This window comes from Pelophylax lessonae (genome assembly GCF_965119305.1).
Source record: "Pelophylax lessonae genome assembly, chromosome: 3".
Taxonomy (NCBI): domain Eukaryota; kingdom Metazoa; phylum Chordata; class Amphibia; order Anura; family Ranidae; genus Pelophylax; species Pelophylax lessonae.
This window is the reverse complement of record NC_138770.1, coordinates 556115696-556141494: the sequence shown is the minus strand read 5'-3', so window position 1 is coordinate 556141494 and position 25799 is coordinate 556115696. Positions and strand designations below refer to the sequence as shown.

General features: G+C 40.3%; 1 long non-coding RNA gene across 1 annotated transcript in view; it reads right to left on the bottom strand.

The window, feature by feature from the left end:
• LOC309551362 overlaps nt 1–25799 on the bottom strand; it is a 715521-nt gene that overhangs the window by 210719 nt on the left and 479003 nt on the right. The window contains exon 5 of the long non-coding RNA XR_014225072.1: nt 1515–1595. This is a non-coding gene — a long non-coding RNA (uncharacterized lncRNA). The remainder of the gene's footprint in view (nt 1–1514; nt 1596–25799) is intronic.

Sequence of the window (25799 nt, the reverse complement as noted above, 5' to 3'; positions counted from 1 at the left end):
TGGGGGCAGGAGTGTTCCCGCCGGTGGCAGGCGCTCCCCCCCTAGCTGCAGGCGCGTGACCAATGTATACCTATGTCGGTTCGCGCAGGAGGGGCTGCCTGCTGCAGTATAACCGAGGCGGGCGGTCCTTAAGTGGTTAAAGGGTAACTCCACTTTCGTGTGGAAAAGAAAATAGCAAATAAAGAAAAAACAATTCAGCGTATAAAATTGCGACACAAATCATATTGTAATTGAATGTTATTAAAAATTACCTTTCCTTTTCAATCTGCAGCTATTGTAATTTTCTGAAATTGCAATGCAATATGGCTACCTGGAGCTGTTCTGTACACAGAATGTGTACTGACCACACCCCAGAAACATAATTTCCTGCTTGTGTGATTGGCTCACCAATTTTCCCAGAAGTCTGCTTAAGATACAAGTCAGATTTCTGACATCCTCTGCTATAAAATGTCATTTTTGGTGAGATACTCCCAATAGGAACACGTCTAAAGTAATGCAGGCCCAGCAGATTTTCTTATTAGAGCCCTGCAGCTGCCACAGCTGACAGATAATTATGAAACCCCCACCATTTGACCCACTCAGCACAGAGAAACAAACATGGGTTTCTTCAGAATAACAAAAGGTAGGAATCTGCAACAAAGTTTGTTAAAATCCTTGTAATGTACAGAGATCACCCAGAGGGGAATGCTTTTTCTCAACAAAAGTGGAGTTATACTTTAATAATTTTTATGAGAAAGGTATGAAGGTAAAATGACCTCATCAGTGTTCTTCTGCTCTGTCCAATCACAGGCTGGAGTGGGACGGTTAGCTGTATTACTTAGCTGCAGTAGACAAAACCGAGATCTCCAATCTAGCCCTGCTGTTTTTGCAGGGGAGTGTAGTTCTCAAAATTGTTAATATTTTGGCAGTTTCAGGCTTTTACTGTAGTTATTTTCCTAGAGTTTAGATTTATTAATGGATTAAAATATTTATGCAAAAAGTTGTGGAAGATAATAATATAACTACTAAATATCTCACAGACAGCATATTCACATAAAGCAGTAAATATTTAATATATGAGAATAAAGCCACAAATGTTGTCATGGGGAATATGAGAAGCTTGTGGCAGGCACTGCTGCTTTAATATTTCACTTAATTTTCCTCTTTAATACCTATCAGTGTCATGTTTGCTTTGGCTCTCAACAGAGGAAGGCCGTCATTGTTGCAAAGCTTAATTTACTCAATTGAACAAGGTAACAGCTTGGCTGCCTTAACGAGTCATAACTTCGGTGTATTATAGTACAGTCGATTAAATTTATTACTTGGCTTGTGGGTTTTGGTTATCACAAGCAGCTTGTCTCTGTCTGTGACACACATTTTAAAGACATCAAAGCCAGCAAAGAAAGGGAGGGATAGAAAAGGATATTCCTTTCTGTGAATCAGCTGGACAATGTCATGTACAAAGGTTATGCTGCATAGCTAGACATAGCCCAAGGGGGTTCAATAAAAACTGCAACCAGTAAACCTGGACTTACTTTGTTTTCTTCCTTTTTCCACATTTCAGCTCTCCCAGTTTGTCAATCCTGCGTAGCCTTTGGATTCTGTTCTTCTTGGATCTGCAATGATGAAAAACTAATTAAACAGCATGAACGAGAGAGGAAACACCAGGGTGTTTATGAAGTTTAGTTTCTGCTGAGATTTTTAAAGATTTTTGTATAATCCTTATAAAAGGATTAAAGGTGTAATTCCTGACTGGGAATGCAACATGTTGTTTAATATCACAGGGTTCGAGATGTCTCTGTGGGGTAACTTGGCAAAATGTTGATTTAAACGAATTGCAGGCAGATTTATTATTTTTTTTTGCTTGCATTACAACACCTTTTGATCCATGATAATGTATGTTTATGAGATTAGCATTATGAGTTTTCATTTTGATTGTGCTCATTGTACCCACACAATGGACTTTGCTGTACAAAAAGACCCATGCTGCTGCAAAAGAAAAAGGTGAGAATTACATTTTTTTTTCCTGCTATTTTTTGTTTTTTCCTATCTTTTCTCTCTTTCCCTTCATTTTTTCAACTGTGATATTTATGTCCTCAAATGCCCCCCCCCCCCCCCCCCCAGTCACTAACTTCTGAATTTTGAAACCCAGCAAGTTCTGAAAAGCACCACTTGCAAGATGTTGGGGATCATCTGTATTTTGGTAAGTAGTTTACCACCCCCTATAAACCCATACATTGATATTCCTATGCAGCCTATGAAGCTAGTGAGCATGGGGACAGTCCAAAAGTCCACTGAGATCTTGCTGGGACCAAATGAGATGATCAGGGCGAGGGTATTTAAATATTGTATACATTTGTTTGTCCATGTGTGTCAGATTGCAAAAGAGGGCTAATGTGAGTACAAAATGTTGCCATCTTGGCTGTTATGGCATGTGGTCACAAGTAAACCATTTTGCATCTTTATTTTTTTGGTGTGATGGCCATTCCTCATTTTGGAGGGTTTTTATTGTTGTCTATGTCCCTGCTTGGAAGATTCTCTTTCTCGCTGGTTATCCTGTTGAAGAGGGCTGCTCCAAAGACAGATGCCAGCAGAGGTTGACATTTTTGACTTCCCCACCACAAATATGGCTGCCTGAAGCAGCCACCTCAACTGGTCTCACGGACAGCACAGAGCTGCTAAGGACCACAAATATTTACTCTTGGTGTGCTTGCCATTCCTTGTTTTTTTTTGAACATAGCTGTGCCACAGGCACATGCACAGGCCATGCACCTACACTCTGATAGCATGGAAGTACAGTATGTGTGCACGACAGATTGGTGCAATATGAACCTAACAGGGTTTCTAACTTTACGCCCTCTATTCAGAACCCTGTTTAAACAGTATTAATGAATGCCTGGATTGCACCCTTTAAAAGGTCAGGTAATTTATTTAAATTATGCTTGTTTTTTTGCAACTATAACTGTACTGTGGCTGTTTTCATTTTAATTTAACTCGCATTTTAAGACTTTTGTTAAAATGTAAAGGCAAACAAAGTGCGTCAATACAAAAAGTGTCAAAGGTTAGTTGTAAAATGATATCATAAATAAAGTGGCAAACGTTAATAAATAGCTTGATAATTTTCTCTAAGCTTCATTAGTGTTTTGGCAGCGTGCTTTGGTGGATAATGATTAAGCTCATGAGCATCTAATGGAAATCTAATGTATGACTTGTATTGTAGCTGATGCTGGTAATATTTTAAGCTCTATAAACTAAATGTTTAAATTCATTCTTTGACTAGACTGTACCAATCCATTCTGCAACATACAAGCTTATTTATTAAAGTAGTGCAAAGAACAGTGATACTATGTAAAGTGCAGTATCCTCTGACAGCCTCAGTGCACTCACCATCCCCAGCCTGCTGCAGAGCTGGAGCGGATTGATGATGTCACGATCATGTCACTGACCGGCCGCAAGTGTGGGCAGAGACAGAGCTCCGGAGTGCCCAGCACTGCCGCCACCTGGAATGGACACAGAGCTCCGGGACTGGAGCCGCAGGGGCTGAGCAGTGCCAATTTTTTTGTGCGCCCCCCCCCCCTCAGCCTGTTGGCGCCCATCTTGCCAACCCCTTGGTATGCCACAGAAGAGAAGAAGAGAATGCAGATGGGACTTTGTTTTTTTTATTATAATTATTTTATGTTCATTTATGTGATTGCGTTGCATTTTATGTATTGCATAGTTGTTGAGAGATGTAGTAAAAAACGCTGCATGATGTTCTAGCAGCAATCTTTTTTGGGTATCACTTTAGGACTACGCTGATTAAGCATGGTTTTTACACATAGTTACTTTTTTTCTCAGAGGGAAAACAGGGGAATGCAAGCTGCTGGGGGATCTATTGTCACTGGGGGTGTAGGGGATTTATTGTTGTGGGTGGGTTTATTATTGTGAAGGATCTATTGTTGCTATGGGGGAGTTATGTTGCCGGGGTCAATTTTTGCTGGGAAGGATCCTTTGTTGAGAGGGGGGTTTATTGTTGCTTGGTGCTGGAGGGTCTAGTGATACTGGCTGCTTGGAAATCTATTGTTGCTGGGGGGATCTATTGTTTCTGGGGGAATCTATTGTTGCTGGGGGGCATCTATTGTGTGATCGATGTATATATTGCTCAAAAAAGGAATACTTTTTAATCAGAGAATAGCAATGAGTCAGTTAAAAACTCCTGGGATATTGATCTGGTCGGTTAAGTAGCAGAGGGGGTTGTTATTTAGTTTCAGCTGCTTTGGTGTTAATAAAGTTAACAACAGGTGCACTAGATGGGCAACAATGAGGCAACCTCCAAAACAGGAATGGTTTTTCAGGTGGAGGCCACTGACATTTTTTTCCCTACTCATCTTTTCCAAATGTTCTTCACTAGTTTTGCGATACCTGGCCCTATAGAGGTTGTACAGGCAGTCCAACTGCTCCAGGATACCACAATAATACGTGCCATTGCCAGAAGATTTACTGTGTCTCCCAGCACAGTCTCAAAAGCATGGAGGAGATTCAAGGAGACAGGCAGTAAATCTAGGAGAGCTGGGCAGGGCCGTCGTAGGTCCTTAACCCATCAGCAGGACCAGTATCTGCTCCTTTGTGCAAGGAGGAACAGGATAAGCACTGCCAGAGTCCTACAAAATGACCTCCAGCAAGCCACTGGTGTTAATGTCTCTGACCAAACAATCATAAACAGACTTCATGAGAGTGGCTTGAGGGCCCGACATTCTCTAGTTGGCCCTATGCTCACTGCCCAGCAACATGGAGCTTGATTGGCATTTGCCATTGAACACCAGAATTGGCATGTCCGCCACTGGCACCCTGTGCTTTTCACAGATGAGAGCAGGTTCACCCTGAGCACATGTGACAGACGTGAAAGGGTCTTGAGAAGCCATGGAGAATGTTATGCTGCCTGGAACATCATTCAGCATGACCGATTTGGTGGTGGGTCAGTGATGATCTGGGGAGGCATATCCATGGAAGGACGCACAGACCTCTGCAGGCTAGACAATGGCACCCTGACTGCCATTAGGTATCGAGATTAAATTCTTGGACCCATTGTCAGGTCCTACGCAGGTGCAGTGGATTCTGTGTTCCTTCTGGTGCGAGACAATGCCGGCCTCATGTGGTGAGAGTATCCAGCCAGTTCCTTGAGTATGAAGGAATTGATACCATTGAATGGCCCGTGCTTGCCTGACCTAAATCTGATAGAACACCTCTGGGACATTATGTTTCGGTCCATCCACGCCACCAGTTTCCACCTCAGTCTGTTCAGGAGCTTAGTGATGCCCTGGTCCAGATCTGGAAGGAAATACCCCAGGACACCATCTGTCTTCTCATTAGGACAGGCATGCATACAAGCATGTGGGGGGCATACAAACTACTGAGTATCATTTTAATTTGCTTTAATGAAATTTCAGCAAAATGGACTAGCCTTCTGCATAATTTTTTCACTTTGATTTTCGGGGGTGTCTTTGAATTCAGCCCCTCTGTAGGTTGATAATTTTCATTTCCTTAAAATTATGTGGCATCTTTTCGTTCCTAACACATTACCCAGTCCATATCAGTATAGATTTCTAGCATGATATTTTTCCCTATTGAGATCTGATGTGTTTATAACGTGTTCCTTTAAATTTTTTGAGCAGTGTGTGTATATATATATATATATATATATATATATATATATATATATATATATATATAATTCAAGACTGCAGAAATCAGATTTTTTTTTCGCTTATTCAATAGATAATAATCATAATGTGCATAAAAACTAAAGCAGTGCCCCATCACAAAGCAAGCTTTTGGTAAACTTCCTTCCTCAAGCTGGGAACACTGCACCAGAGGAACACTAATTGTGATTTTATGTACATTATGATTATTATCCATTAAAGAAAAAGTGTTGCAGCCTTGGATTTTATTTGTGTATTCTGGACTTTGAGGTCAGTCCTGCTGCTTGTACATCTGTGGCATCTCATCTGTGATATCTCACTAATCATTGAGAGGACTGGATTGTATGTATGTGAGGAAAGGGGAGGTAATATGGCGCTGTCAGGCTAATAAATAGGAAAAAATAAATATGTCTTAAAGTGCACTGGTGATAGGTGAATAAGAACCAGAATATATAAAACTTCATATGGTGAATCCTTAAAAGGTGTAAATAAGTTTGAATAAATTGGTAAAAAATGTGTATCTATATAATAGAAAAATTTAAGATATAGGTGATACAAAATCAATGTGTAATCTTAAAAATATATGTATAACTATATAAAAGATTTAAAGTGATGTTATAAATATCTTCCATATATACTTAAAGTGCTAATTAATCAATCGGATATATATTGTGCTAATGGGCCAAACGGTAAATAACTTTGTATAAATCTGTGCACATACAAATCATAAATAGTGTCCAACAAATTAGATAGCATAAATAAATAAATAAATATAAAACGAATATATAGGAAAATTGTCCATATAAATAGCCAAATATTAAATGATGCTACAAATATAATTGAGTCCCAAAAAGGGTGATGAAGTAGGGATTTGACAGGATAAAATGGATTACAGGACTTCCAGACTGATGGGGGTGCTCAATACAGGAATCAGTGCTCCCCTCCTATTATTCCCGCACTCACCAGATGGTGGTACCCCCACAGGGGTAATCAGCGTTTGGGGTGACTCTTGGAGGTCCCTCCGAAGGTTGGCTAGTAATCCACTTAAACCCGACTTCGTATCCTACTCCAGGGAAATTTGATGAAAAATCCCTCCTCTTAGAGTACTCCAAAAAAGTTTGAGAGATCCGGATGAGGAAAGAAAGAAGGGCTCCAATAGTGAAGTATTGTAAAAAATTGGTGCTTTATTAATATAAAATAACAATACTCACATTAAATAGAAAAAACAGTGCATGTATGTCCTAGGGACCGCAACACCCTCGTGTGGCGGTAGTTCCGGGACGCGGTGCGTTCCACCGGCCGGATGTGCGTCTCAGTCAACAGGAAGCGGAACTGACGTAACCACGCTCTACGCGTTTCGTCATCAATGACGTCATCAGGAGCAGCGTCTCCACGCTGCTCCTGATGACGTCATTGATGACGAAACGCGTAGAGCGTGGTTACGTCAGTTCCGCTTCCTGTTGACTGAGACGCACATCCGGCCGGTGGAACGCACCGCGTCCCGGAACTACCGCCACACGAGGGTGTTGCGGTCCCTAGGACATACATGCACTGTTTTTTCTATTTAATGTGAGTATTGTTATTTTATATTAATAAAGCACCAATTTTTTACAATACTTCACTATTGGAGCCCTTCTTTCTTTCCTCATCCGGATCTCTCAAACTTTTTTGGAGTACTCTAAGAGGAGGGATTTTTCATCAAATTTCCCTGGAGTAGGATACGAAGTCGGGTTTAAGTGGATTACTAGCCAACCTTCGGAGGGACCTCCAAGAGTCACCCCAAACGCTGATTACCCCTGTGGGGGTACCACCATCTGGTGAGTGCGGGAATAATAGGAGGGGAGCACTGATTCCTGTATTGAGCACCCCCATCAGTCTGGAAGTCCTGTAATCCATTTTATCCTGTCAAATCCCTACTTCATCACCCTTTTTGGGACTCAATTATATTTGTAGCATCATTTAATATTTGGCTATTTATATGGACAATTTTCCTATATATTCGTTTTATATTTATTTATTTATTTATGCTATCTAATTTGTTGGACACTATTTATGATTTGTATGTGCACAGATTTATACAAAGTTATTTACCGTTTGGCCCATTAGCACAATATATATCCGATTGATTAATTAGCACTTTAAGTATATATGGAAGATATTTATAACATCACTTTAAATCTTTTATATAGTTATACATATATTTTTAAGATTACACATTGATTTTGTATCACCTATATCTTAAATTTTTCTATTATATAGATACACATTTTTTACCAATTTATTCAAACTTATTTACACCTTTTAAGGATTCACCATATGAAGTTTTATATATTCTGGTTCTTATTCACCTATCACCAGTGCACTTTAAGACATATTTATTTTTTCCTATTTATTAGCCTGACAGCGCCATATTACCTCCCCTTTCCTCACATTTACCAAATATAGTTATCTATATTTTTGAGGTAGGCTGCAGTCATTTATTTACTTAATTTTCTCCAATAGCGCGGAAACTTTCCCCCTATATGGATTGTATGTATGATTTTAGACGCAAAGAGGACTGAAGTTTGAGCATCAAAATGGGGAAGAAGGGGGATTTAAGTGACTTTGAACGTGGAATGGTTGTTGGTGCCAGACGGGCTGGTCTGAGTATTTCAAAAACTCCTGATCTACTGGGATTTTCATGCACAACCATCTCTAGGCTTTACAGAGAATGGTCCGAAAAAGAAAAAAAAAAAAACAGTGAGCGGCAGTTGTGTGGACAAAAATGCCTTTTTGATGTCAGAGGAGAATGGGCAGACTAGTTCCAGATGATAAAAAGGCAACAGTAACTCACAACTAGTTACAACCAAAGTATGAAGAATACTATTCTCTGAACGCACAACACATTGAACCCTGAAGCAGATGGGCTACAGCTGCAGAATACCACACTGGGTGCTACTCCTGTCAACTAAGAACAGGAAAATGAGGCTACAATTCTTACAGACTCACCAAAATTGCAAAATAGAAGATTTGAAAAATGTTGCCTGGTCTGATGAATCTTTATTGCAGCTGCAACATTCAGATGGTAGGGTCAGAATTTGGCATAAACAACATGAAAGCATGGATCCACCCTGCCTTGTATCAGCAGTTCAGGCTTGTGGTGGTGGGGGATATTTTCTTGGCACACTTTGGGCTCCTTGGAACCAATTGATCATCATTTAAATGCCACAGACTACCTGAGTATTGTTGCTGAACATGTCCATCCCTTTATTACTTCAGTGTACGCATCTTCTTATGACTACTTCCAGCAGGATAATGCACCATGTCACAAATCTCATTTGTGAGGTCAGGCACTAATGTGTACAAAAGGGCCTGGCTCGCAGTCTCCGCTCTAATTCATCCCAAAGGTGTTCTATCGGGTTGAGGTCAGCACTCTGTGCATTCCAGACAAGTTCCTCCACCCCAAACTCAATCATCCATGTCTTTATGGACCTTGATTTGTGCACTGGTGTGCAGTCATGTTGGAACAAAATATCCCAAAATATCTTGGTATGCTGATGCCTTAAGAGTTCCCTTGACTGGAATTAAGGGGCCAAGCCCAACCCCTGAAAAACAACCCCACACCATTATCCCCCCTTCACCAAATGATTTGGATTAGGGCAAAAAGCAAGGCCCATAACGAGCATGCGCACTGCGTTCTCAATGGACGGTGTGCCGTCCAGAGAGAGAGACATTCCACGCCATGACTCCCACGTACTTGCACAGGAGTGACATAATCGCTGCTCGGCCAAGATGGAAGCACTGTCAGCGGTGACAGAGAGCTGCTGGAGGGCTTCGTTTTCAGGTAAGTCTTTCATAATGCGATGCATACCCGCAATATGACATTATTTGTAGATTTTTTATTTTTTTTTGGTGGTTTACTACTTCAAGGCTCTATTGAATACCCACTTGAGATAAAGAGATCCATATTAACAGGCTCATTATGTGAGGTTACTATAGGCTGTGTATCTGGGCCTAGGAGAGAGAGATATTGTCTTATGTCCTGACTGAAAAATTGTCCTGGTGACCTGTGATCTGCAACATTTAGTTAGGGGTGTTAAACACAGATAGCAAACCCACACATGCTTTGTATACTTCAGACGGAGTCCCTGGCCTTTCCCTTGAAACCAACCTCCTGCTCCGCTCTCATTCTTCTTCTACCTTCCTCTGTGAGCAAAACAAAAACATGGATTACAATGAAAATTCTACTATCACTACACCTATACTCCCTTTTGAGATAATGCACTTTTAAGAAAAGTACAAACCATAGAAGGTTTGAGGCCTGGAAAGCACTAGGTATCAAGTCTGTTCATCAATTCTTTACACAAACTACCTTTAGGTCCATTTAAACAACTCCAGGACAAATTGCATACCCCAAAATACAGTTTTTACAAGTATCTGCAACTTAGATGGGCCATTTAACAACAAAAAATTTGCCCTCTGACCTTCCATAAGGCTGAACTACTCACTATGATATTCAACTCAAGGTACAAAGAATAAATATATATATATATATATATATATATATATACACATTTTTCTGGATGTTTTTGTTGGTATTCTGTCTCTCACTGTTAACCACTTGCCAACCGCCGCACGACTATTTACGGCGGCGGTCAGCCCCTCACAGGCAAAGCGACGTAGGGCTACGTTGCTAGCCTGTGAGGCTCTAGGGAGCGAGCTCGCGCCGCCAGAGGCGCGCTCCCGCTCGGTCACGGACCCCCCCCCCCCCGCGCGTGTCCCCGGCAGGCACTCGCGATCGTCCGTTACACCGGAAGAAAGGCAGACGGCTAATGTACACAAAGCCGCCTGTCATTCTTCCCTGTGTAAGAATGGAGATCATACGGTTCTGCTATGTAGGACCGTTGATCTCTGTTATTACACATCAAGCCACATCCAATCACAGTTAGAAGCACGCCCCTAGGGACACACTTAACCCCTCCCTCTTAAAAAAAAGTTAACCCCTTCACTGCCAGTGTCATTTTTACAGTAACAGTGCATATGTATAGCACTGATTACTGTAGTAATGTCACTGGTAACCCCAAAAGTGTCAAAAATGTCAAGGGTCCGATCTGTCCACCGCAATGTCGCAGTTCCACAAAAAAAAATCGCAGATCGCCACCATTACTCGTTAAAAAAAAAAACAACAAAAATCTTTCCCTTAGTTAGTAAACGCAATAACTTTTGCGCAAAATAATCAAAATACACTTTTTACCAAACATATGTAGCATAAAACAAATTGGCCGAAAATGTTAAAAAATTTAGATTTTTTTATTTTTTTTAGGAATTTCATATAAAAATGTGAAAAAAATTATTATTTTTACAAAATTTACGCTCTTTTTTTGTTTATAGCGCATGATCAAAAAATCGCACAGGTGATCAAATACCACCAAAAGAAAGCTCTGTGGGGAAAAAAGGACGTCAAATTTGCTTAGGTACAGCATCGCACAACCGCGCAATTGTCCGTTAAAGTCATGCCGTGCCGAATCGCAAAATAGGCCCTGGTCACGAAGGGAGCAAAATCTTCTGGGGCTTAAGTGGTTAAAATAAACCTAAATTATAGACTGATCATTCCTTTGTCACTGAGCAAACTTACAAAATCAGCAGGGGATCAAATACTTTTTCTCTCATATATATATATATATATATATATATATATATATATATATATATATATATATATATACACACACACACACATACACAGTGCCTTGCGAAAGTATTCGGCCCCCTTGAAATTTTCGAACTTTTGCCACATTTCAGGCTTCAAACAAAGATATAAAACTGTAATTTTTCAAACTTTGTTAACAAATAAAAAACTGAAACATTGGGCGTGAAAATCTCCATCCCAGTCTCAGGTCTTTTGTAGACTCCATCAGATTTTCTTCCAGAATGGTCCTGTATTTGGCTCTATCCATCTTCCCATCAATTTTAACCATCTTCCCTGTCCCTGCTGAAGAAAAGCAGGCCCAAACCATGATGCTGCCACCACCATGTTTGACAGTGGGGATGGTGTGTTCAGGGTGAGGAGCTGGGCTGCTTTTACGCCAAACATAACGTTTTGCATTTTCGCCAAAAAGTTCGATTTTGGTTTCATCTTACCAGAGCACCTTCTTCCACATGTTTGGTGTGTCTCCCAGGTGGCTTGTGGCAAACTTTAAACAACACTTTTTATGGATATCTTTAAGAAATGGCTTTCTTCTTGCCGCTCTTCCATAAAGGCCAGATTTGTGCAGTATACGACTGATTGTTGTTCTATGGACAGAGTCTCCCACCTCAGCTGTAGATCTCTGAAGTTCATCCAGAGTGATCATGGGCCTCTTTGCTGCATCTCTGATCAGTCTTCTCCTTGTATGAGCTGAAAGTTTAGAGGGACGGCCAGGTCTTCGTAGATTTGCAGTGGTCTGATACTCCTTCCATTTCAATATTATTGCTTGCACAGTGCTCTTTGGGATGTTTAAAGCTTGGGAAATATTTTTGTATCCAAATCCGGCTTTAAACTTCTCCACAACAGTATCTCGGACCTGCCTGGTGTGTTCCTTGTTCTTCATGATGCTCTCTGCGCTTTAAACGGACCTCTGAGACCATCACAGTGCAGGTGCATATATACGGAGACTTGATTACACACAGGTGGATTCTATTTCTAATCATTAGTCATTTAGGTCAACATTGGATCATTCAGAGATCCTCAGTGAACTTCTGGAGAGAGTTTGCTGCACTGAAAGTAAAGGAGCTGAATAATTTTGCATGCCCAATTTTTCAGTTTTTTTATTTGTTAACAAAGTTTGAAATATCCAATAAATTTCGTTCCACTTCATGATTGTGTCCCACTTGTTGTTTATTCTTCAGAAAAAATTACAGTTTTATATCTTTATGTTTGAAGACTGAAATGTGGCAAAAGGTCGAAAAGTTTAAGGGGGCCGAATACTTTCGCAAGGCACTGTATATATATATTTATTACTTTAGTCTCATACACTCACCACCCCCTCCCTTGCAAATCTAGAGGAGGCAGGACATTGGCCAAATCACTGAAGAATAGTGGGATATTATTCTACAGTCCATAGGGCATCTGAGGTGCAGAACCATGCACCGCCTTCATCGATTTAGCCAAAGAGACTACCCTTTTTTCCCAGATGCCATGTTAAAATGGGCACCTTGCTTCATATGCTCTGGTGACGCCCTAAAATGTTCAGATACATGACAACAAGTTATCGCATTTTCTTATAAAATATATAGGGGTTGATTTGCTAAAACTAGAGAGTGCAAAATATGGTGAAGCTGTTCATTTTAGGCAATCAGCTTCTAACTTCAGCTTGCTCAATTAAAGTGTAGTTCCAGCCTCAAAACTAAAATTTGACATCCGCTTGCTCTAAGTAACTTAAAAAAAAAATTGAATAATCACAATTTTTTTTTTGCTTTACTTACCTTGTTTTTGAAGAAAATATACTTACCTTCATTCCCCTTCCTCCATCTGCGGCTGCGGCTCGCGCCGTGACTTCCTGCTTGCATTGACTCCTGGAAACCAAACATCATCGCTCCCAGGAGTCAATGCGCCTGCACCGGCCCTGCTCGTCACTTCCGGTGCAGGCGCGTCATTCCCTGCTAAACAGCTTCTGGGCATGCCCAGAAGCTGTGCAGGGATTCTGGGACTCCGACATCACCAAAGAGGACACTCTGGCTTCAGCTGCCCACACCTGAGATGGCAGCGCTGGACAAGACATTTTCAAGGTAAGTATTTATTCGAAACCGTAAGTGAACCCGGGGACAGTTCAGAGGCTATCATTGCTGAAATACACTAGCCCTGACTGTCCCGAGGGTATTTTTATCGAAAAAAAAAAAAATTCTGAGGCCGGAACACCGCTTTTAGTTTTGTCAAAGAAAAAGGAAGCTGATTGGTTTCTATACAGAGCTGCACCCAATTTTTCACTCTTCAGTTTTAGTAAATCAACACCTAGGTACTGCACGCTCTTCTTACAAAACAAGCCCTTGACCTCCATACTAGGCTATTTTGAACTACAAGTTAAGAACCAATACAAGACCACAGCTATCAACAAACTTTTATTTTTAGCTGGAAAATTGGAGTACAGAAAAGGCTATCAGCCTTCCTCCTCACCGGAACTATTACTGTGTGATAAGAGGAAGTCAACTCTGACATTAGATTAGAAAAACATATGTATCAACATCTGGGCTGCCCCAAAAAATTTGACAAAATGTGGCCAGGGTGGTTAAACAAGCCAGAAGTAGCAATATCCAGTATTTTTTAACGTAGATTACTGGGCTGAAATTGCACATTGATGAGATGGTATGCAAAGGCGTAATTGTGCTTCATTATTTTAGATTCATGTAACCAAGAGACCTGTTTACTTTCTAGAGTATATTCTGGTTGTCAAAATTGGATATCTTTATTTCATGTATTTCAGGAACCTCTATACCTATATGGTGGATGCAACATTTTTATGTTCTTTCTTATTGATTGTAATAACTCTTTTTTCCTTTTTTTTGTTTTGTATGTCTTTTTACCATGTTGCTTTCTTTGTTTCTAAAAAAAAACAACAAACTCTCTAGATAAAAAAAAAAAATCTAATAAAAAAAAAAAAAACATTATTAGCAGATTCAGAGATATAGACAGCTGAAGTAGATCTTGGCATATGACGTCAGCTTGTCCCACCTTCCGAATCTCTTTATTGATTACTACTACCTACTTCAACATTAAGGGATCAATTATGACCTTGAAACTGAAAAAGCATGTACAATATTTGACCATATTTCTAGATGCAATGATCGTTTTGGAAAGTGGTTTCAGAAAGGGTATAGTAACATCTACTTATGATTTTTTCACCTTATGCTCAGTTTGAATTGCCCATATTTGTGACAGGTTTACTTTACAGTGTTAACATTTTTGAAGGTAAATGAAAAAGATATGTATTACCATCTATATACACAGCCTACAAAGTATCTTTCAAAGTGGAGTTCCAGCCTAAAAACGAAATGTTGAATTCCGTTTGCTCTAAATTACCTGAAAAAGAATTGGATAATTAAAACATTTTTTTTGATTTACTTACCTTGCTTTTAAAGAAAAAACACTTACCTTCCTTCCTCTTCCTCCCTCTGCGGACACGGCCGCCGCCGTCACTTCCTGCTTGCATTGACTCCTGGGAGCCGAGCGTCATCGCTCCCAGGAGTCATAGCGCCTGCACCGGCCCTGCTCGTCTCTTCCGGCGCAGGCGCGTCATTCCCTGCTAAACAGCTTCAGGGCATGCCCAGAAGCTGTGCAGGGATGACGCGCCTGCCCCGGAAGTGACAAGCAGGGACGGTGCAGGGCATTCTGGGACTCCGACGTCACGGAAGAGGACACCGAAGCTCTGGCTTCTGCTGCCCACACCTGAGATGGCAGCACTGGACAAGACATTTTCAAGGTAAGTATTTCTTCTAAAAGGTAAGTAAAACCAGGGACAGTTCAGAGGCTATCTGCTGAAATGCACTAGCCCTGACTGTCTTGGGGGGTATTTTTATCTAACTTTTTTTTCAGGCCGGAATTCCGCTTTAATTACATGATGGATCATCGGGTTTCAACAATACTGAAAATTTTAACACTCAAATAGCAGGTAAATATTAATGCTTGGTATAGTGCATAGCTGTCTGTTTCCTACCCTCCATACAATATCTGTTTCCAATGCATCATTAAGCATTTTCTTGGTCAGGGTCTTGTCTATTCAATGATATTTTCAGCTCTTTTTCCTGGCACATGTTCTAAATCAAATCATAGAGCTATAAGGTTACATTGTTGACACAATACAAACTGTTTCGAGCAGCTGTATAGACAGCAGGGTTTCACTTGAGTTTTTTCACAAGACACATAAACCTGAATTAAGGTTCCAACAAAGTTGAGTTTTTTTGTAACAAACTGTCAAATAAATGTTGGCTGATATACAGTTTGGCACAGGAAAACGAGTTTGCTACAGCTACCCTGGGCTACAAATACATGACATAGGGTTTTACAACATGAATAATGAACTGCTGAGTGAAAAGCATTGACTAATTACTAGGTACACTTTTTCCAACCGCTAGATCAGCTTTGCTGTCATAAATGAATTCCCAAAGATAAAAGTCCAAACCCAAATTCTCCCTATCAACTGACTTTCCCTCATGGAATATTTTATACCAAATGAAAATGATAACTCTTTCTTATGGTTTTCTAATTGCAGTCAGGTGTTACAGATTTGGACATACACATGCATTGATGGAATCTACCAAAGATCTGCCCACCAACTCTGGTATATTGCATCTGAGTCTTCAGGAATATGAATGTTAAGAAAATAAACACTCTGTACTAAGAGAGTGTAGGAGACTTTTTTTTATTTAGAAACTGGAAATCCTTTACCTTACTGTACTTAACGTGGAAGTTAACTATAACCATTCTTAAAAATGTCCCTCCCCTCTCCTACCTATTCTGCATACCTTGTTTAAAAAAAAGATCTGTGTACTTTACTTTTTCAAAATCTACCCAGTCACGTGATCTGGCAGCTCTGGTTTCCCTGTGTCAGTTAGCAGATGCTGCAGGAAGGAGCACAGAGGATGGATGGGCAATGTCAGCCTATGGGCGACATCACAGCTCCAGCAATTCACAGCTGTTGTTGGATCACATGACTAGACCAGATTAAAAAGGGTAGGTACACAGATCTTTTTATACAGGATAGGTAGAAGGAAAGGGAGGGGGGTAATAAAAACAAAACCAAAAAAAAACCCAATAGGCAGCTTTTACTAACGCTTTAGTATCTATGGTAGGAAATCCACAACTGAGAATAGAGAATGTTCACTTTGCAAAGTAAACGCTCACTCGCTTGTGAATAAAGTAAAGCTTACTTCACTTCAGTTATCCAAAAGATGCATGAAAACACTCTGCTGTTTAAATTTGATTTGCACATACCCAAGTTTTCAAAATGAACACAGCTTTTGCTTTTTATACCAAGCATACTAAACATTTTCTACTTCTTTAGTATTTCAACTCCTGTGTGCAATAGTTTAAGGGAGGAAATGGCCACTACAAACACAAACACCAAATACTTACCAGACAGTAAATGTATACACAAGCCACTCACACGTATACCCATTTATACGCATTCATAACTTTTTTTATATACTTACCTAAAAAGTTTACTGTAAGTTTAAACCATGTAATAATTGCCATAGATTGTTGTTCTATATTTAGAAATAAACATTTTTTTTCCTACAATGTCTGTCTCCAGTAAACCAAAATGTGATTGTATGTTTACTGGAACATTCTGGCTGTCTGGAATGTTTACAAGAGGTCTGTGAAATGATGTACAAAGAACACGTCCCCCAAATGCAGGGATATCATTTGTTGTTCTGAGGTCCAGAGCAACCTTAGGGGAATATCAGCACTGACCTCTTATCAATGTATTGCTTTTCAGATACTGCAATGATCAGGCTTTTCCATACATTAAATATGGGCAAAAAGCCAGCATGCGTATTAATATCTTAAATTAAATCTGCTAGCAATTGTCAGTGAAATTTGCTACAACCGCTGTATGAGACAATTACACATTGAAGCATAACTTCTAATGCCATAATTCATAACAATTTCTGCATGGCTTGGTGCACTCAGAATAGAAGCAAACAGCCTGAAAATGGCAGCCAGCCATACACACACAAAAGCTTTTAGATTAATTTCCTCTGAGGTTACTTTTAAATTTCAAGGCTGATGAAACTTGTTTTGGTATCATCTTCATATTGGTTTTGTGATCAGATTTAGTCTGACAGCTGTATAAGAGAAAGTCTGTTTGTCATGGTTGTGGAAATATATTAGCTATGATATGAAAAGCAAAGCTGACAATTGTCTTTACATGGAAAGTATGCACATTACAAGTGTAGTGTGCTAAACAACATTAATACCAGACTAGCTTGGTTCCATTTCCTTTAATCCAGAATAGGCACACCGGTACTTTTTTCCTCAAGCAGCATTGAATAAAACAAGAAAAGGGACCCAGTTATTGGAATATACCTATTACTGAATATTTACTTATGTTTTTATCCTATGGCAAAGAAGGCCACCTATTTGGTTTTTAAACTGGTATTTGAGATGCTCCTCAGTTGGACAAAACACATTTTTATAAATGAGCACGGTTGGCTATTCTAAAGGAGCAAGGATTGTTCACTTAGCACAGTAAATGTTAATTTTACTAAGTGAATTTACACCAATCTTACTAAATACAGTGAAGCTGTGTTTATATTGAATACCCAATAGTGTGGAAAAAGAAATAAAATATAAGGGGAAATGCCAGACAAAAGGTACATTTTCAGAATACGATTTAGGCACAAGTACATTTCTAGAGGTTACCTAAAACATAGTAAGTTATCACATTTTGAGTTCATGTTCTCTTTAACTGCTTCCGGACTGCTCGCCGCATGTTTACTGCGGCAGGCTGGCCCTTCTGCTCAAAAACCAATGTAGCCCCATGTCAGTCGCGAGCTTGGTGCAAAATTGGCCTAAAAGTATGAAAATTTTTGATTTTTAAATTTTTTTTTTTTGGGAATGTTATATAGCAGAATGTGAAAAATATTGTTTTTTTTTCTAGAATTGTCGCTTTTTTTGTTTATAACGCAAAAAATAAAAAATTGCACAGGGGATCAAATACCACCAAAAGAAAGCTCTATTTGTGGGAAAAAAAGGACATTCCGGTTCAGAAGTGGTTAAAGTGTAACTCCACTTTCGTGGGGAAAAAAAATCTTTAAAAAAGAATAAAAAATATAGCTTATACAATTGCGACACAAACCATATCGTAATTGAATGTAATTAAAAATGAACTTTCCTTTTCAATCTGCAGCTGTTTAAATTTTCTGAAAATACAATGCAATATGGCTACCTGGAGGTGTTCTGTACACAGAATGTGTACTGACCACACCCCAGAAACATAATTTCCTGCTTGTGTGATTGGCTCAAGAATTTTCCCAGAAGTCTGCCTAAGATACAAGTCCGATTTCGGGCATCCCCTGCAACAAAAATGTCATTTTTGGTGAGATAATCCCAACAGGAACACGTCTAAAGGGATGCAGGCTCAGCAGCTTCCCTCAGAGCCCTGCAGCTGCCACAGCTGATAGATAATTATGAAACCACTCCCATTTGACCCACTCAGCACAGAGGCACAGAGGAACAAACAGAATTTTTTTTCAGAATAACAAGAGGTAGGAATCTGCAACAAAGTTTGTTAAAATCCTTGCAATGTACATAGATCACCAAGAGGGGAATATTTTTTTCTCGACAAAAGTGGAGTTACGCTTTAAAGCAGAACTAAACCCACTAGCTTAAAGTGGAAGTTTAGTGAAAACCTAACTAAAATCCTTACATGCAAAAACACAATCAGCGTGTTCAATGGTATTCTGAAGGTATGACTGAAGTGTATGGAGTGGGCACAGAAAACATAGCAATATATTCCCTTTCAAAGAGAAAATAACTCCTTCACATTGACAGGAGGAGTCCATGAAATCATAGGTTGTGTCCAGTCCTTGTAGAGGAATGTTTTATACACTGAATGTATCAAGAAGGTCTTTTCAACCATAAGAGCTCTAAAAGACTCTGGGGCTAAAACAGCAGGCTGATCCTCAAATTGCAGGATAGTGTACTTCACTAATCAGGTTACAAAAATTCCTTGTAAATCTGAGTCATACAGAATTTCCTTAAAGGCTAAGGAAATTCAGTATAATGGGCTGCCCTATGCTCAACAATCACCCCAAAAAAGCTCCAGAACTTTTTTAGCACAGAGAATGGAACGTTTTTTTCCGTGCTTTTTGGTGCGCTTGTAGCGTGTTTCTGAAATGTATAAGCAAAGCATGCATTTTTGTGCGTTTTGCCATGAGTTTGGAAACACACAGATGTGAATGGAGCCTCATTGTTCTTGTGTAAGACCAATTTCACTTGCAGGCCCCATTCACATCTAGTGTAGTGGGAGCGCATGTTTTTTGGCTCGTTTTTCCCGTGATATATACAGGGCAGCCCTTTGATTTCAATGGGCTTTTCTGCACATGGCACAATAGCTCATAGAACATTTTGGTGTGATCGAGTTACATGTTTTTTACTACGCGTTTTGCTGCATTTGTCACCCATTTTTTCAAGGGGCAAAATGTGTGTTTGCTGTGCCATTACTATTAATGGTACTAAAAATGCCACCAATTAAAGCGGTTCTAAATATAAAGATAAAAAGCCTTCTGTGTGCAGCAGCCCCCCTAATAATTACCTGAGCCCCTTCTCTATCCAGCGATGTCCACGGGGGCCTCAGACTTTCAGGACTCTCTCTCCTGATTGGCTGAGACACAGCAGTGGCGCCATTGGCTCCTGCTGCCATTAGTCAAACTCAGTTAGCCATTCAGGAGAGAGAGAGAGGGAGCGGGGCAGCTTAATGTCTGAATGGATACACGACATAAACCGACTTGCTGTGGGTGCACTCGACAGGAGGGAGGAGCCAGGAGCTCCAGCCAGGGACCCGAGAAGAGAAGGATTTGGGCTGCCCTGTGCAAAACCATCCACACAAATTAGGTAAGTATAACATGTTTTTTTTTTTGTTTTAATTGAAAAAAAAAAAAATGACACTTAATCACTTTAATTTTAGTTGTATAAAGGTGGCCATGCACTATACAATTTGATTGTACAATCTCTGTACAATCACCTTCAGATTTACCAAAACTATGGAATGCGGGAGACACCATCTACTCAATCTATTCAATTAGGCAGGCCCTTGCACTATATCAGGGGTGTCCATCCCTCGGCCTGTGGGCTGCATGTGGCCCCAAAGAGTTTAGCATGCGGACATAGCAAACATAGCAGATGTGGCAGCCAACATTGACAAGCCAGGCAAAAATACACGTGGAGGGATGCCGGTTATGCTGTGCAAACATAGTTGATGGGTGAAGGGTGGGTGCTAATGGGGTTAGCTGGTAAACTCCTTCCTGTATCTTACTGGTTTCTCTGTCCCAAATCTATATTTCAGGAAGTGTCTAAATCTTTCTAAGAAATACAGCAGGGGCTAAGGTAAGGCCTTGTTCTAAAAATCAAAGAATCACTTTTATTTTGCTACAACTGAGGTACATTACATAGTTACATAGTTAGTCAGGTTGAAAAAAGACACAAGTGCATCTGGCTCAACCAATAAAAAACAAAAAAAAAACAGTAAAGAAAACCCAACCATACAATCCCATATACACAATCCTATACCCGCAGTTGATCCAGAGGAAGGCGAAAAACCCCCCAGCAAAGTATGATCCAATTTGCTACAGCAGGGGAAAAAATTCCTTCCTCATCCCCTGAGAGGCAGTGGGATATTCCCTGGATCAACTTTACCTATAAATATTAGTACCCAGTTATATTATGTACACCCAAGAAAGAATCCAGGTCTTTTTTAAAGCAATCTAATGAGCTAGCCAGGACCACCTCTGGAGGGAGTCTATTCCACATTTTCACAGCTCTTATGGTGAAGAAACCTTTCCATATTTGGAGACAAAATCTGTTTTCCTCTAGACATAAAGAGTGCCCCCTTGTCCTCTGTGTTGACCTTAAAGTGAATAACTTAACACCAAGTTCAATATATGGTCCCCTAATGTATTAATACACATTGATCATATCCCTCCTTAATCTCCTCCTCTCAAGAGACAATAAATTCAGTTCCTCTAATCTTTTCTCATAGCTGAGCTCCTCCATGCTCTGATCAGTTTGGTTGCCCTTCTCTGCACTTTCTCCATTTCCTCAATATCCTTTTTAAGAACTAGTGCTCAAAAATGAACTGCATATTCCAGATGAGGTCTTACTAATGATTTGTACAGGGGAAAAATGATATCTGTCTGGAGTCCATGCCTCTGTTAATACAAGAAAGGACGTTGCTTGCTTTGGAAACTGCAGCTTGGCATTGCATGCTATTATTAAGCTTAGGATCTTCCAGAACACCCAGATCCTTCTCCACTATGGATTACCCCAGTTCTACTCCCCCTAGTATGTATGCTGCATGCATATTTTTAGCCCCCAAGTGTATACTTACATTTATCAACATTAAACCTCATTTGCTACATAGTTGTCCAATAAAACAGTGCATTGAGGTCAGCTTGTAAGTTGGAGACATCCTGTAAGGAAGTTATTCCAGTGCAAAGCATGGTGTCATCTGCAAAGACTCAAATGGTACTTTTAATCCCAGACCCTATATAATTTATAAAGATATTAAAAAGTACGGATCCCAACACTGAACCTTGGGGTACACCACTGATAAACTTAGACCATTCAGAGTAAGAATCATTAACCACTACTCTCTGAATTCTATCTTTTAGCCAATTTTCTATCAATTTACAAACTGATCTTTCCAAGCCTGTAGACTTTACCTTACACATTAGCCATGTGTGGGCAACTGTGTCAAATGCTTTTGCAAAATCCAAGTATACTACGTCCACAGCCACCCCTCTGTCCAAGGTTTTACTTACCTCCTCATAAAAAGAACTTCTGTCTTTCATGAATCCATGCTGTCTGTTGCTTAAAATATTTTTTTCCAGCAAGAACTCGTCTATGTGATCTTTTATTAAACTCTCCAGTATCTTCCTGACTATAGAAGTTAACCACTTTACCACTAGAGCATTTTGCTGTCTTACGTCTGGGCCACTTTTTGCGATTCAGGGCGCTGTGCGACTTTAACTGACAATTGCGCGGTCATGTGACGCCGTACCCAAACAAAATTTATGTCCTTTTTTTCCCACAAACAGAGCTTTCTTTTGGTGGTGTTTGATCACCTGTGCGATTTTTTTTTTTTGCGCTATAAACAAAAAAAGAGCGTTTATTTTGAAAAAACAACAATATTTTTAACATTTTTTTATATGAAATTCCCCCCAAAAAAGATGTAAAAACCAATTTTTTTTTACATTTTTGGCCAATTTGTTTTCTGCTACCCATGTTTGGTAAAAAAAAAAAAAATCGCAATAAGCGTATTTTGATTGGTTTGCGCAAAAGTTATTGCGTTTACTAACTAAGGGAAAGATTTTTGTCATTTTTGTTGTTTTTTTTTTTAACGAGTAATGGCGGCGATCTGCGATTTTTTTTGCGGGACTGCGACATTGCGGCGGACAGATCGGACCCTTGACTGACATTTTTGACACTTTTGGGGGTACCAGTGACATTACTGCAGTAATCAGTGCTATAAATATGCACTGTTACTGTAAAAATGACACTGGCAGGGAAGGGGTTAATTTTATTGGAGAGGGAGGGGTTAATGTATGCCTGGTGCTTACTGACGTGTGGGGGGGGGAGGTGACTGTGTGAGCCAGGGACAGATCAGATGTTCAGCTATGCTGAACACTCCGATCTGTCACTCCCTGTCACTTAGGAGATCTGCCCGCTCTGTTTACACAGGCGGGCGGATCTCCAAACTGGATTCCCCGATGATCGGGGCAGAGCAGCGGCGATCGCCGCCGCTCCTCCCCTGGCCCGACTCCCGCTGTGAATGAAAACAGCGGGAGCGCGCCTCCGGCGGCGCGTGAGCGCCGCCTACAGGGGAGGAGTCTAGCGACGTAGGTCTACGTCGCTAGACGATAACGAGCCACTGTGCCGCAGTAGCAGCACAGTGGCTAGTGGGAAAGTGGTTAAACTAGGAGGTCTATAGTGACTTGGCAAAGATTTTGATCCCTTTTTAAATATAGGCACTCCATTGGCCCTACGCCAATCCAGTTGTACTATTCCAGTCCTTAACGAGTCCCTAAAAATTAGAAACAAAGGCTTTGAAATTACAGCGCTCAGTTCTTTTAGGATGCGTGAGTGGATGCCAACTGGTCCAGGCGCTTTATCCCCCTTTATTCTGTTTAAATATTTCTGGACCATATCACTTTTGAGCCATTGTGGATCATTTGGGGCTGTGTCAATACCATCCTCATTATGGTCATAAGCTTCCCCATTATCCTTTATATACACAGAGCTGAAGAAAGTATTTATTAAATTGGCCTTCTCTTTGTCCACAGTCCCCTACTTCTGATTATTTTGTAAAGGGCCTACATGCTCCGACCTAAGCTTTTTGCTATTAATATATTTGAAGAATTTTTTGGGGTTTGTCCTACTATCTTTTGCAATCTGTCATTCATTTTGAATTTTTACATCCTTGATTTCATTTTTACATATTCTGTTATATTCTTTGTAACAATTAAACAATGATAGTGTTCCTTCATTTTTATTTTAAAGCTCTTTTCTTATTATTTATAGCTTTTTTAACTTTGGCCGTGAGCCACATAGGTTTTATTTTTAGCCTTTTAAACATATTGCCCATGGGAATATACTTTGCAGTGAGTTTGCATACTGTCTTTTTGAAAATGTCCTATTTCTGTTCTGTGCTCATCAATGTCAAAATTCCCTCCCAGTCTAAATCCTGGAGAGCAGCCCTCATCCTTGGAAAATTTGCTCTCTTAAACTTAAGTGTTTTGTATTTGTATGCGACTTTGCTTAAAGCTAACATTAAATTAAATCATATTATGGTCACTGCTACCCAGATTTTCTTTTATATGAACATTATTAACAAGCGCTCTGCATGGTTTGAGATTATGAGGTCCAACAGAGCATCATTTCTAGTTGGGGCCTCAATAAACGGTATCATAAAATTGTCTTGTAATAAGTTTATACATTTTTGCCATTTAACTTTTCCAGCAGTGCCATTACTTCAGTCAATGTCTATGTAGTTAAAATCCCACCTTATTATTACTGTCCCAGCCCTTGCAGCCCTTTCTATCTTTGCCAGGAGCTGAGTCTCCACCTCCTCATACTGGGAGATCTATAAAAAACTCCAGTGATAATCTTTGTATTACACACAACCATGTACATTTCCACCCATACTGCTTCAGACTCCTCACACTCTCCATTAACTGGGTCCTCTTTCACACTCACTTTGAGATCACTTCTCACATAGAGACAGACACCACTACCCTTACATTTTTACCCTGTCTTTCCGAAAGACAGCATAGCCAGGAATAATAATAGCCCAGTCATGTGAATAATGAAGCCAAGATTCAGCAATACCAATTAAACCATAGTTCTCCTTGTGCACCAGAGCTTCCAACTCACCTATTTTGCTTGGCAGACTTCTGGCATTGGTGAACAAACACTTTAATTCATTGTCACATTTTGCACACTTATTTTGCATATTTTTTAATTTGGTACAAATAGTACCATTTCCAATGGTTGTTTGTAACATGGCAACCTTCTTATCCTCTGCCATAATTCTACCCCCATCTTTTTCCATTCCGCCCAACAATATGGGCTGACCCCTGTCTGGCATGTCTGGCCCATTATAATCTAATCCCCCCCCCCTCAATCCTAGTTTAAAAACTCCTCCAGCCTTCCCATAAACCTTTCCCCTAGCATAAAAGACCCCCTTCCATTTAGGTGCAAACCATTTTTAGCATATAGGTTGCACCCCAATAAAATTTGAACCCAGTGCTCTAAAAACCCAAATCCCTCCTTCTTACACCAGGTCTTTAGCCATGCCTTCAGCTCTCTACCCCTGTATTTCTTTTGTTGCGCATGGCACAGGCAATATTTCGGAGAATATCCCCTTGGAGGTCCTTCCCTTCAACTTGCAGCCTAGTTCATTAAATTGGTTCTTAAGGAGCCTCCACCTTCCATATATTCTGTCATTGGTTCCAATGTGGACCAAGACAGCTGGGTCATGCCCAGCCCTTCCCAGTAATTTATCAACCTGGTCCACCACATGCCGAACCCTGGCACCAGGGAGACCGCAAACCATTCGGTTGAGGTGATCCTGGTGACAAATTATTCTATCAGTCCTTCCGATTATAGAATCCCCAGTTACCACCAACTGTCTAGGCCTACACCACATGCCGAACCCTGGCACCAGGGAGACAGCAAACCATTCGGTTGAGGTGATCCTGGTGACAAATTATTCTATCAGTCCTTCCGATTATAGAATCCCCAGTTACCACCAACTGTCTAGGCCTACCTACAGTCCCCTTACCCCCTCTACTAGATGGACTGCTCTCCCGGCTGTTAGGGATAGCAGTGACATCTAGGGCTGCCACCTCTGAGCTCGCCACCCCCACATCTTCACCCAACATGGCAAATCTGTTAGGGTGCTCAAACCC